Source organism: Pleurodeles waltl, chromosome 3_1 (genome assembly GCF_031143425.1).
Source record: "Pleurodeles waltl isolate 20211129_DDA chromosome 3_1, aPleWal1.hap1.20221129, whole genome shotgun sequence".
Classification (NCBI taxonomy): domain Eukaryota; kingdom Metazoa; phylum Chordata; class Amphibia; order Caudata; family Salamandridae; genus Pleurodeles; species Pleurodeles waltl.
The window spans coordinates 1,221,735,181-1,221,748,019 of record NC_090440.1 but is presented as its reverse complement, the minus strand read 5'-3'; positions in this window follow the sequence as shown (position 1 = coordinate 1,221,748,019).

Here is a 12,839-nt window from a genome sequence, read left to right as displayed (position 1 = left end):
TGATGGTTTGAAATCCCGCTATTGCGCATACACTTATGATCAATATACAAATTGTAGAGATAAGGGTCACCTGACCGATAAGTTCTTAGAGTTTAAGTTCTACCTGTGTTTTGAGTTGTATTTCTACTTAATTTATCTGCCAGAAGCTAAGAGATTGTATGTCCGTTTTCGGCTAGGCACTCTTCAGTTGGAATATTTTACCAGTAAATGAGGGAAATAAGCATTCTCATGTTTATGCCCAGCTTGTGGCCTTGACTCTGAGACAGAGGTGCACATAATGTTCTTTTGTCCGGAGTACTGGGGGTCATGTCGCAAGTGGTTTCAACCAGTCTGTCTAAATTTAGGGGTAACTGGATATTTAGTAGCCCAGAGAATTCTGAAAAGTGATACCCCACCTCTAATTGTGTTTGCAATTAGTAACTTTTTATTGAATGTTTGGCACAAACGGAACAAGCTTCTATCTGCGACCAGATTGTGATTAATTTGGTATATTGTTTTTATCTTGTATTATTAATGCTGCGTGTTTTTAACTTATTTTTATGAAACAAGCAGCAATGGCACTTTTGCACATTATTACCCCTGAAATTATATTATTTGGTTATGATTATTCTAGTTTTAGAACTGTATATTTATTCATTATGAATGTTATGGCTGTATTGTAAAAATAACATTTCCTTTTAATGTATGCATTTAGATGTTTTGTTTTTATTCAGTTGTTCTTGTATTATTATGCACTGTGTAGTTTTATATTTTGATGGTTTTGGATAACCATATAAGGTATCAATAAAAAAACTAACATCTTATAGTTTAACACAACATATTCATACACTGCTGAAACTGCACAAAAATGCAAAACAACAAGCTAGTGTAAAACACTGACAGCAATACATCTAAAAATTCGAGAAACAACACTATAACCAAGATCTAAACCTCCCTCCTAAATGCCTTCTACCCTCACAACCCTTAAAAATCCTCAAATATGGACTCAACTGTTCTGAAGAACAGAAGCACCTTACAAGATCTGGTTCCATGAAGATAGACTCAAATTAACCCAAATAGGTTACTAAATAGAAGAGAGCGGTAAATAAATTACTCCTAAAATGTAACTAAAAAAGACTATCTTCCTACAGAAATGAATGGGAAACATTGTAAAAAATATTTAATAAATGTAAAAAGTTATTACAAATGTAAATCATGCCAGTGTTATAAAAAATGGCAAAACAATTGTAATGTATAAATAATTAATAGTATAAAATATATACAATCATTTAATATATACTAATTAAACATAGGTTTAAATAATGTTAAAAATATGTATATAAAGAAAGTTGACATGTAAAAAGTAACAAAGAAAAATAACAGTTGAAAATGTACAACATATAAATGTATATAAATATTATTTTCATGGTTTTATGATTATAACTAGTAAGTGTTTTATTTATTTAATCTTATATTTTTTTACTAAACTATACATGTTTGAAAATATTAAAGTAGTGAATAAATTAAAAACAAAATATAAATGTATGTCATCTCTTTATTAAAATGAAGTTGGGGAAAATGCTGTACACTAAAGACATGTCATTTACTATTCCCACTCCAAACTAAACCAACTTGGAGAAGGTGCTGGACACTAAAGGGATGGTATTTACTAGTTCCATTCCAATCTAAATCAACTTGGGGACGATTGTGGACATTAAAGTGGTGACATTTACTGTTCCCACTACAATTTAAACCAATTTGTGGGAGGTGTTGGACACTAAAGGGGTGAATTTTTACCATTCCCACCCCAAACTAAACTCCGACCGCCACAGGCGGTACAAACAAACAGCGCAGCGGTTGCCGCCAACAGACAGGCGGGAGACAAAGTACCGCCCACCCTATCACAACACTGCTATCCGCCACCTTTTCCGGGGCGGAACCAATGCGAATAATAACACGGCGGAAACAGTACACAGAAGGGATAACACTCACCTCTCCACACCCCACGAGGAACCAGGGCGCCATGGAGCCCGAGTTGCAGATACTGCTGGCGATGGTCTTCCTGCTCCTCTATCAGGAGGTCCAACGACGGCGGCGACGACCACAGTGAGTACTGCACCTACAACACAGGGGAGGGGGGAGGGAAAAGAGAGTGACACACACACGCAACACGCAACACCCCCATCCCCACCCTCACCCACAACACCATACACACAAATACATGCTGCAACATTACATATACACCGCCCACCCCTCCTTGAATAACGCAAGGACAAAAGGAAATGTTGTCACGTTTGTAATCAATAAAAATACATAAGTCAAAAGTCCAAATCCAGTATATACAATTATGTACACCAACTACACAAGTCCGGATAGTGCACAAATCATTGTCCGTGGACCACTGGGCCCAAAATGCATGGGCGAGGCCCACACTAGATACCTGACTCCAAATAGAGAGAACACTGGAGGGGCATCACATAGAAAATATGCAGGCACCTCAGCGGGAAGGGGGGCACCTCAGCCTGATGAACGCACAACGCCACTGCTCCATGAGGGGGCTCCATGCCCATTGTTGTATCCTGGGGAGTGCAAAGCCACAGTCTCTCAAGTCTTTACAGTGGGTGGTTTGCCCCCTGCTGCATCCAGGGGAGTGCAAAGCCACAGTCTCTCAAGTCTTTACAGTGGGTGGTTTGCCCCCTGCTGCATCCTGGGGAGTGCAAAGCCACAGTCTCTCAAGTGGATGTCAGTCTCCACTGGTTCTGGAGGGGGCTTTGTGCCCAGAGTGCTTCATCCTGCCAAGGACTGAGGTAGTGGATGTGATACTTCACTGATTCTGGAGGGGGCTTTGTGGCCAGAGTGCTTCATCCTGCCAAGGACTGAGGCAGTGGATGTGATACTCCACTGGTTCTGGAGGGGGCTTTGTGCCCAGAGTGCTCCACTTGCATTGTGGCCGGAACAAAACACTCGCCTGGGTGTGTGTGCCACGAGATTGCCGAGGTACAGGTAGGATGATACTCCATGGAGACACATACCCCACACTGCTGTGGCTTCGCATTCCATATGCAGGTGACAACTGTGATGACAGTGATGCTTCATGGAAGCTGCCCAGGGTCCACAAACTCACCCCCAGCCTCGGACGACTGACCACTGGGGATGGTAGCCATGTCTGCGGTGGTGCCACTGTCTGAGGATGTCACGGGGCCGCTGGCGGTGCTTGCTTGCGGCGGTGTCAGTTGCAGCGGTGCTGGCTGCGGGCTCTGTGATGGCGGTGCTGGCGGCGGGGTCTCTGGTGGCGGTGCTGCCTGCGGGCTCAGTAGCGGCAGTGCTGGCTGCGGGCTCTGTGGCGGCAGTGCTGGCGGCGGGGTGTGTGGTGGCGATGCTGCCTGTGGGCTCAGTGGCGGCGGTGCTGGTTGCAGGCTCTGTGGCGACGGTGCTGGCGGCGGGGTCTGTGGTGGTGGTGCTGGCTGCGGGATCAATGGCGGCGGTGCTGGCTGCGGGCTCTGGGCGGCAGTGCTGGCTGCGGGCTCTGTGTCAGCGGTCCTGGCAGTGGGGACTGTGGCGGTACAGGTGGTGGTGCAGGTGGCGGTGTTCTCCGCCGTATAGGTTGGCGTCGACGTGGATAGAAGGTGTGACATTGGTCCCTCAGTCGGTGCCACCATGCCCTCTGCTGACCTGTCCTTCAGTTTTTGGCCCTTCCCCACCTTTCTTGCCACTATCCCCTTTCGTTTTCCCTGACCCCTTGGTGGCAGGTGTTTTCGGCTTCTCCCTCCGGGATGTGGACACCTTTTTTACTTTGGCAGGTGGCGGAATGTCCTTGCCCTCGCTCCGTGGCACACTGGCAGCCCTGATGGTTGGCGCACTCCAATACCCCGCAGTTGCTGGAACCACTGTGCCTGGGGATGTGGTGGCTGAGGTGCTGGGCTGGGACGTGGCAAGCCTGGCCCTAGTGGAAGGGTGGGGGGGAGGTGTAGGGAAGAAGTCAATATTAGCCAGGAAAAGTTTTTGGGACACGCTGGGGCGAGTAGATGGAGGGGGTTTGGGAGTGGAGGTAGAGGTAGTGGTTGTAGGAGGTAGTACGTCGGCTGAATTTGGGTGAAGGTGCATGGGCTGGAGGCTGTTGTGAGGTGGATGGCTGTTGGGTGGGTGTGTGCCTGCGTTTGTGTACTTTGGGAGGAGGGCTCACAGACACACTAGGAAAGGACACTGGGGATGTGTGATTGCACGTGAGCGGTATGTGGTGATGGGCGTGCTGGTGATGGAGGTAGTGGCTTAAGATGTAGTGCATGCAGGTGTGAGTGTAGACGAGACTGGGAGGGAGGAGGGAGACGAAGAGGAGGGGGACACAGTGGAGGCAGTGGATGTTGGTATGTGTGCATGGGTATGATGCTTGTGTAGTGCCTGTGGGATGTGTGGTGCTTATGTTTGCCTGAGCCACCCTTGTGTGTTGATGTGTGTGCATGCTGATCTGATGGTGTGCTTGGGATAGGCTGAGGTACAGGGGATTTGGTCTGGGTGGAGGAGGTTGGAGGGGGGAGGCTGGACACAGGGACAATGGCTGCCATCAGTGCTGAGGCCAGAGCCTGAAATGCTCTCTGTTGGGCTGCCTGGCCAGAATGAATGCCCTCCAGGTATGCATTTGTTTGTTGCAAATGCCTCTCAACACCCTGGTTGGCATTCAGACTGGTAGAGCGCCCAACAGGGAGGGATCTCAGGAGGCCAATAGCCTCCTCACTAAGGGCAGCAGATCTGACTGGGGCAGGGCCTGAGGTGCCTGGGGCGAAGGAGATGCCCACCGTCCTGGGTGAGCGGGCATGGGACACACGCTGAGGGGCTGCTGGGAGGGCGGTGCTGGTAGGGGGGGTGGTGGCTGTACCTGTTGATGGGGGGCGCACAGAGGGGCCCGCCACCGCAAGGGAGCTCCCATTAGAGGAGGAGTCACTGTCACTGCTGTCAGCTCCTGTCCCCGCCATGGATCTCCCCTCGCCCTCCGTCCCACTGGTGGCTTCAGACTCCGTTGTTTAGCCCTCCAGGGCCAAGTGGGATGCAGCTCCCTCCTGCTCCGGTGCCATTGCTCCTCCGCCTGATGATGCTATTGCACACAAGAACAGAGAGACAACAAAAAGGGGGGAAAGACAGAAGAAAGACATGTTCAGTGCATGCAACACTACTACCGTTGGCGGACACTACAGACACAGTAGCCCTATGCACTACGCCATGCACTTATAGTTCCTAGATTAATCACATGCCCATAGGGTACAAGGCCTAACCCCGATTACTGCACACATGGAAGTCACAGGAGCCTGACTAGGTGTAGATGGCACTAACCACTAGTGGGGTTGGGGTGCCACTGAGCCTGCCTCACAAGGGACCTTGCCTACCACGATCGCCCTGGCCTATGGGAACCCACTGCCCACCTCCCCCACCCAGACACCTCGTAATGCACGCAGAGTCAGCTGAATGAGAGTGTACCCACCCCCTTGTGGCTGCTGTGATGCCCTCAAGCGCCCATCCAACTCCGGATACGCCACCGCCAGGATCCAGAACATCAGGGGGGTCATGGTGCGACGGGCACCCCTCCCACGTTGGGAGGCCATCCCCAGCTGGGCCTCCGCCGTCTTCTTGCTCCAGCGGCGAAGGTCCTCCCATCTTTTCTGGCAGTGGGTGCTCTGTCTGTGGTGGACCCCCAGGGTCCGGACGTCCTTAGGGATGGCACGCGAAATATTTTTTTCTTGTGGGCGCTGACTTAGAGGAATAGTACATGGGAAAAGGAAAATCTTTACCCGTCTGGACCGTCATACTCATTGGCCCACGTTCCCACCCTTGCCCTGACGCACATACACTCACCATCCGCACATGCAGGCCTCAGTCCCCCCCCATGTATCTTCCATCCACACCACTCCAAAGAGGCATTGCCCATGCAGCATGCTCACAGTGTACTCACTTGTTTGTCTGGAGGACCGTACAGTTGTGTGTACTGGGGGAGGACCCCATCCACTAGTTTTGCCAACTCCTCCGAAGTGAAGGCTGGGGCCCTTTCCCCACACACATGAGCCATCGTCAATTCCAGACTGGGGTCACAGCAGCACCTGCAGTGTAGGTCCTCTCCTTTGAAGGTCAGGTATCAAGTGAGTGAACAGACAGAAAATGGCGGTCACGTCCGTGGCGGTGACGGTGACGGTACGCACATCGTCATTGGCTCCTCTGACCCATAGGGTCCAATGTTAACCAATACAGGATTGCGCTGCGGTCTTCGACCACCTACAGCAACGGTGTACAACGCCAGTGCAGTTACCTCATATCCCCTTGTCCCACCTCACAGGTCAGGCAGCCGCCATTTCAGGGGGCCATATGACATTAATATTAACTGCGTCACACCGATGTAGGCCTTGAATACACACAGTAACAGGCACATTGCGGATTAATAAATGTGTGCAAATGACATTTTGTGATACCTCAGTGTTGGCTGTCTCTCTGCTCGCTGTTCTTGTCCATAGGGCACGTCTGCTGGGGCAGGTGATGAGATGGCGGCATCCTCCGGTGTACAGACCGCTGGTGGACCTGTCAACAATGGAAGAGAGACATGTAATAGTCACCTACAGACTTGATCGTGCAACAATCCAGGAACTGTATGCCCAGTTGGAGCCAGACCTTATGTCAGCTATCCGCCATCCCACAGGAATCCCCCCTCTAGTGCAGGTCCTGTCAGTGCTCCATTTCCTGGGAAGTGGTTCCTTTCAAACAACAGTGGCCATTGCATCAGGGATGTCCTAGCCAATGTTCTCTAACGTGTTGTCCAGAGTGTTGTTCTCCCTGCTGAAACACATGCACAGCTACATCGTGTTCCCTCAGGTGGAGGATTTGCCCACAGTGAAAGGTGACTTCTATGCCCTAGGGCATATCCCCAACATCATAGGTGCCATTGATGGAACACATGTGGCCTTGGTACCCCTGCAGGAGTGAACAGGTGTACAGAAACCGGAAGAGCTACCATTCGACGAATGTGCAGATGGTGTGTTTGGCTGACCAGTACATCTCCCATGTGAATGCCAAATTTCCTGGCTCAGTGCATTACGCTTACATTCTGAGGAATAGCAGCATCCCTTATGTGATGGGGCAACTCCAGAGACACTGTGTGTGGCTAATAGGTGAGGAAAAGGACCCTATACAGTGGGAATAGGTGTCTGGGTATGGGGTTGTCTGAACGGGTTAGTGTGTGTCTAACAGTTGTCCCTCGACATTTGCAGGTGACTCTGGCTACCCCACCCTGTCATGGCTACTGACCCCAGTGAGAAATCCCAGGACAAGGGCAGAGGAACGCTGCAGTGAGGCACTTGGGCGAACTAGGAAGGTGATTGAAAGGAGCTTCAGCCTCCTGAAGGCCAGGTTCCGGTGCCTCCATATGACAGGTAGTTCTCTCTACTACTCACCAAAGAAGGTGTGCCAGATCATCATGGCCTGCTGTATGCTACACAACCTGGCTTTGTGACGGCAGGTGCCTTTTCTGCAGGAGGAGGGTCCAGCTGGTGGTCTTGTGGCAGCTGTGGAACCTGTGGACAGTGAAGAAGAGGAGGCAGAAGAAGAGGATATCGACAACAGAAACAACATAATCATGCAAAACTTCCAGTGAGACACAGGTAAGAAGATGTCACTGCCTCCCACATCTCATACTATTGTTGGAGTTAGCATAAGTCTGTCATTTTCACTCAGTGTATGGACCCTGACTTGTCACTTTGCATTTCCATTTCACAGATGTGGGTCCCACTTTGTGTCCTCTGCTATATTTCCTCCAACCCTACAGCTGTGTTACATCGGTATGTGAACAATTAAATTGACATTGCTATATTTCATGGTTATTGCAATTACACGTTTGTGAAAGCACAGACTGACTCCAGAGTGTTTTGTGATTGAAGTGTGTTTATTTCTGTGCAAATAAGTGGAGGGGGTTGTAAAATGGGCAGGGGTGATGGTGGAGGAATGTCCATGGCAGAGTCCAGTCTATTTGTTTCACAGGTGCATTGTCCATGGGGGCATAGGAAGTGGAGCAATGGCAGTTGAAGGATGGACGGGGTGACAAAGTGGGACAGAAGGGTGACATTCAGGGGGGTCTCATTTCCTGGTGGGGGTCTTTGCAATGTTCTCTGTCTTGTTCCTGTATCTTAGGGACCGTTTGCGGGGTGGTTCTCCATCTGCAGGGGGTGGGGTGCGGTGTGGTGTTCCTGTGGCGGTGCATCCTGTCCACTAGCGACGGCAGAGGTAGAGGGCTGTTCATCGTCCAGGCTAGTGTCAGGGGCCCCTTGTTGTGCCACAGTGTCCCTCCTGGTGTTTACAAGGTCTTGAAGCACCCCTGCAATGGTGACCAGGGTGTTATTTATGGACTTCAGGACCTCCCTGATCCCCAGATAGTGTTCCTCCTGCAGCCGCTGGGTCTCCTGAATCTTGGCCAGTACCGTTGCCATTGTCTCCTGGGAATGATGATAAGCTCCCATGATGTTGGTGAGGGCCTCGTGGAGAGTGGGTTCCGTGGGCCTGTTCCCCCTGTCTCAAAGCAGTCCTCCCAGTTTACCTGTTTTCCTGAGCCTCTGTCCCCTGAACCGTGTGCCAACTGCCACTGCCCCCAGGTCCCTGATGTTCTTGGGATGGTGGGTTTGCCTGGGTTCCCTGTAGTGGTGGACACACTGCTGCTTGATGTGTCCTGGGGACGGAGGGATGGGCCCGCTGGGTGGGTGCTGTGCTGGTGTTTCCTGAGGGGGGAGGGTCTGTGGTGGCTTGTGCTAGTGTCAGGGGAACCGACTATCCCGAGGTCCCTGATGGGTCGGGCTGGTCATCTTGATCCAGTTGTGCAGAGCTGCTGTCATCACTGTGGGCCTCTTCTGTGGGGGGACTGGATATGTCTGGTGCCTCCTGTCTGGTGGCATTGGGTTGGGATCCTGCAGGGGTGTAATGGCATGATTATTGCATATGTGTGTGCCATCATGTGCAATGGGTGAGTGACCCTGTACTCCAGTGCTTGCATTCTTGTCTTGGTCCTTGTGTGATATTTGGTTTGGGGTCTGTGTGGCTATCTGTAGCGGACATGCTTTGGTGATGGGTGTCCATGCTTTGGTGTTGCATGCATGGCTTGGTATTGGGATGGGTGGGTTGTGATACTGGGACATATGTGAGGTGTTGGAGTGATGGGGGTGAGGGTGGAAGTATGTGGTGGCATGCAGGTAGGGTGGGGGATATAGTAGTAAAGCTTTGACTTACCAGAGTCCAGTCCTCCTGCTGCTCCTGCGAGGCCCTCAGGATGCAGTAGTGCCAAGACCTGCTCTTTCCATGTTGTTAGTTGTTGGGTGAGGAGGTGGGGGTCCACCGCCAGTCCTCTGTACAACAATCTGGTGTCTGGAGACCACGGAACGCACCTTCCCCGTAGGTCGTTCCACCTCTTCCTGATGTCATCCCTTGTTCCTGGATGCTGTCCCACTGCGTTGACCCTGTCGACAATTCTTCGCCATAGCTCCATCTTCCTTGCAATAGATGTCTGCTGCACCTGTGATCCAAATAGCTACGGCTATGCCCGGACGATTTCCTCCACCATGACCCTGAGCTCCTCCTCAGAGAACCTGGGGTGTCGTTGAGGTGCCATGATGTGGTGTGGGTGATGTGTGAGGTGGTGATAAACCGGATGTCAGGGCACTCATGAATAAAAATTTGTTTCATTAAAGTTGTTTTGGGACCACAATGTATTGTATAGTGCCAATAGCAACACAATAAATTTCGCTGTAAGACCGGGATTCATGAAAGAAACAGTGTTCAATTTATTCTTGGAATATAAAGTTCATCACAGCGATAAGAAGCCATCCTTGAAATCAGTATTCATGTAACAACAACAGCCGACAAATTATTCATGTAGCAACAACAGCCAACACGTGTTTCGTCCTATGAGAAATCAATCTCAAAGACTTCATCAGGGCTGAAATAAACAAAATTAGTGACTACGGTTGTAGTACATACACATCCAATTTTTTTTATAAAGCCAAGAACATGTCATTCGCACTGTGATGTTTATGTAACTGGAAACCATGCAATTCATGACTTGTGCGACATAAGAAGAAAGAAAGTAATAAAAAGTTTATAAAACCTAACAGAAGGTCACCTTTGAGAGAAAATACTTAATTGTAAAAATTAAGACAATTGCAAAAAAAACTTATATGACTCATAATCATGCTTAAAAGGTTGTTACAACACAAAGGTGCACGTCCTCATTTTAAAGTCAATTAGAAGTCACCTAAGTGATCCAAGAAATGTAAAACCAAAATGTAAACACCTACCAAAAATCATAAACGTACCTCTAGTGATCATATAAAACCTTAAAACCCATATATTGTACTCATAATAGCCAACTAAACATACCTTAACTTGAAACAAATTTAAAATAAATCAATTCAGTCCTCCAAAACAATTCGAGATTCTGGAAAAATAATAATAGGCACCCAATGTAATTAATAATGGAAATATATACCCTGAGGTGATATTGCCACCAAGTGACTGTAATAACGTATGGCCATATGACCCAAGACTAACCTTATTGCATCTGGAATAAGTAATATTAGCAAGTAACCTTTCAAATTATTGTACAGAGTATCCTAAAAAAAGTTAAACAAAAAGAACGTCAGTATAATAAAGAATTTTTACAACCACAAAAAAAGTTTTGTGCTCCAAAATATATCAAAGGCCATTATTAATCCCTATTATGACTGCTCACCTATTCAGTATGAAGTATCAAAAATGCGAAGAAGAACCGCGTTCAGATAATCGTGCGGCGTTCTGTAGTGCCCGGGTAGTTTGTAAAGAACCGACTGAACGGAAAGTACTCTATTTAAGGTGTCACCTCGAGTGCTCTGTACCAGAAATAGAGAAAGGACTTCCAATAACATACGGGCGCCATCTTGAAGCAGTAAGAACACCTACCTCCAATAAGAGAATATAGTGGTCGGTGCTAACTTTACATTATATACAGTGCAGAATTATGGTAAGGTGATTAATATCTTACATGTAGAATGCAACCCTTTTAGACGCTCTATTATAACGTCTAAACAAAACGTATTACATGAAGCGATAATAAGAGACGAAGGTTCTAACAACACACGAACGCCATCTTGAAACAGTCAAATATAAGAGTTAAACACTATAATTAAGAAAAACAACCCCTCCGGGTTGGCTTACATAGTAGACGTCAAATAAAATACTTGTGTGGTCCTCCTGTTAATAACGGTCGACCAAAGACCTAAATGATCAGACACAAACTCTAAACCCAAAGAATTTCAAAAGAAGAGTCGGAAATACCTCTATATAATATGCCAGAAAACAAAATTATAGATAAATCACTCAAATGTTTAGATTAAAAAGAAATGCAAAAATAAACTGGGACGTGCCACATTTGAGGCATAAACAAACCTTGACCTGATATAAAAAGGTTAATAAGACAAGTCTCAATAAGATGACACCAAGGTTTACATAATGCACCAGATATTAAATATAATGTACAAACAGAAACATAGCAAATGTATGGGACAAACAGGTATAAAAACTCTATTGATGCTATAGATATAGCGTCAAATTAGTACAGGCAGAATAAAAAAATAAAAAAATCATGCAGGGGAAATCTCAAGATGAGTCCAATACATTAATTCCTTGAAACAGAGCAAGTGCTTAATTCAGTATTAGATAGAACACCAGATGACAGGCATTTCATCAATCACTATAGAAAGAGAACAGAATACTATCAGTAACACATTACTCCCCTAAGTAATATTCCATTTCAAAATTGGTATTAAGACCCTCCTCCACCGCTCTGAGTTTTAGGATCCAGTAGCATTCCTTCTTCCTGAGGGCTAGCTCTCTATTGCCTCCTCTGGGGTCCTTGCTTATGAGATCAAATCCAAAAAATTCAAAGCCACACGTACTGTTTTGTTTCGGACATTGTCTCATATGACTCACTATAGGATATCTTTGTGTGAGGTGGTGTCTGTTGTGATGTGTGAGGGGATGTGTTGTGTGTTGTTAGAGGTGCGTGGATGTTGTGTAAGTGATGGTGTTGTGTGTCTGTTGATGCTGGAGTTGTGTATGGTTGTGTCTCTCTGGAGTGGTTTCAGAATTCAGGTAGTAAGGGTTTGTGGGTGATGTGGGTGTGTGTTTTATATTGGATTGGGTGTGTGGGTGTGGTGTGTGTATGTGTGTCAGGTGTGTGTATTTTGAATTGTCCAATGTGGTTGTGTTTTGTATATGTGTGTGTATTTTGAGCATGGCGGTGTGTACCGCCAATCGAATACCGCGGTTGAAAGACCGCCACGTGGATTTGTGGGTCGTGATAGTGTGGGTGTATTCCTGTTGACATGACAGTGTCAGTCTTGTTTCGCCAGTTTATCACTGACCTTTGGTGTGGCGGACTTGTATGGGTGTCTGTATTATGTCCGATTCCGAGCTATGGGTCGTAATAGCTGTAGCGGAATTCTGTGGCTGCAGCGGTATGTTGGCGGTCTTCTGCACGGCGGTAACCGGCATTTACCGCCAGGGTTGTAATGAGGGCCTGAGTCTGCTCACTTCATCCCAGGTTACCTAAGTGACTCCCAGGGTCAGTTGGCTGACCTCCTGTTCTGAGCTCCAGGGACACAACAAGCTCCAGAGGCCTCCATACAACTGCCCAGTTGACCTGCTGCACTGGATCTCCCTGAGTCCTTCTGGCTTTTGTAAGAGTGAGCCCCTGATCGCCAAGACGTGCCTCCCTAGGTCCTGGACCCTTGGCTGGCATCACACTGCACTCTTCCTCAGGAAAAGGAGAATCTCTTGAAGTTTTGAGCTCTTTTCAACCACAAACAGGC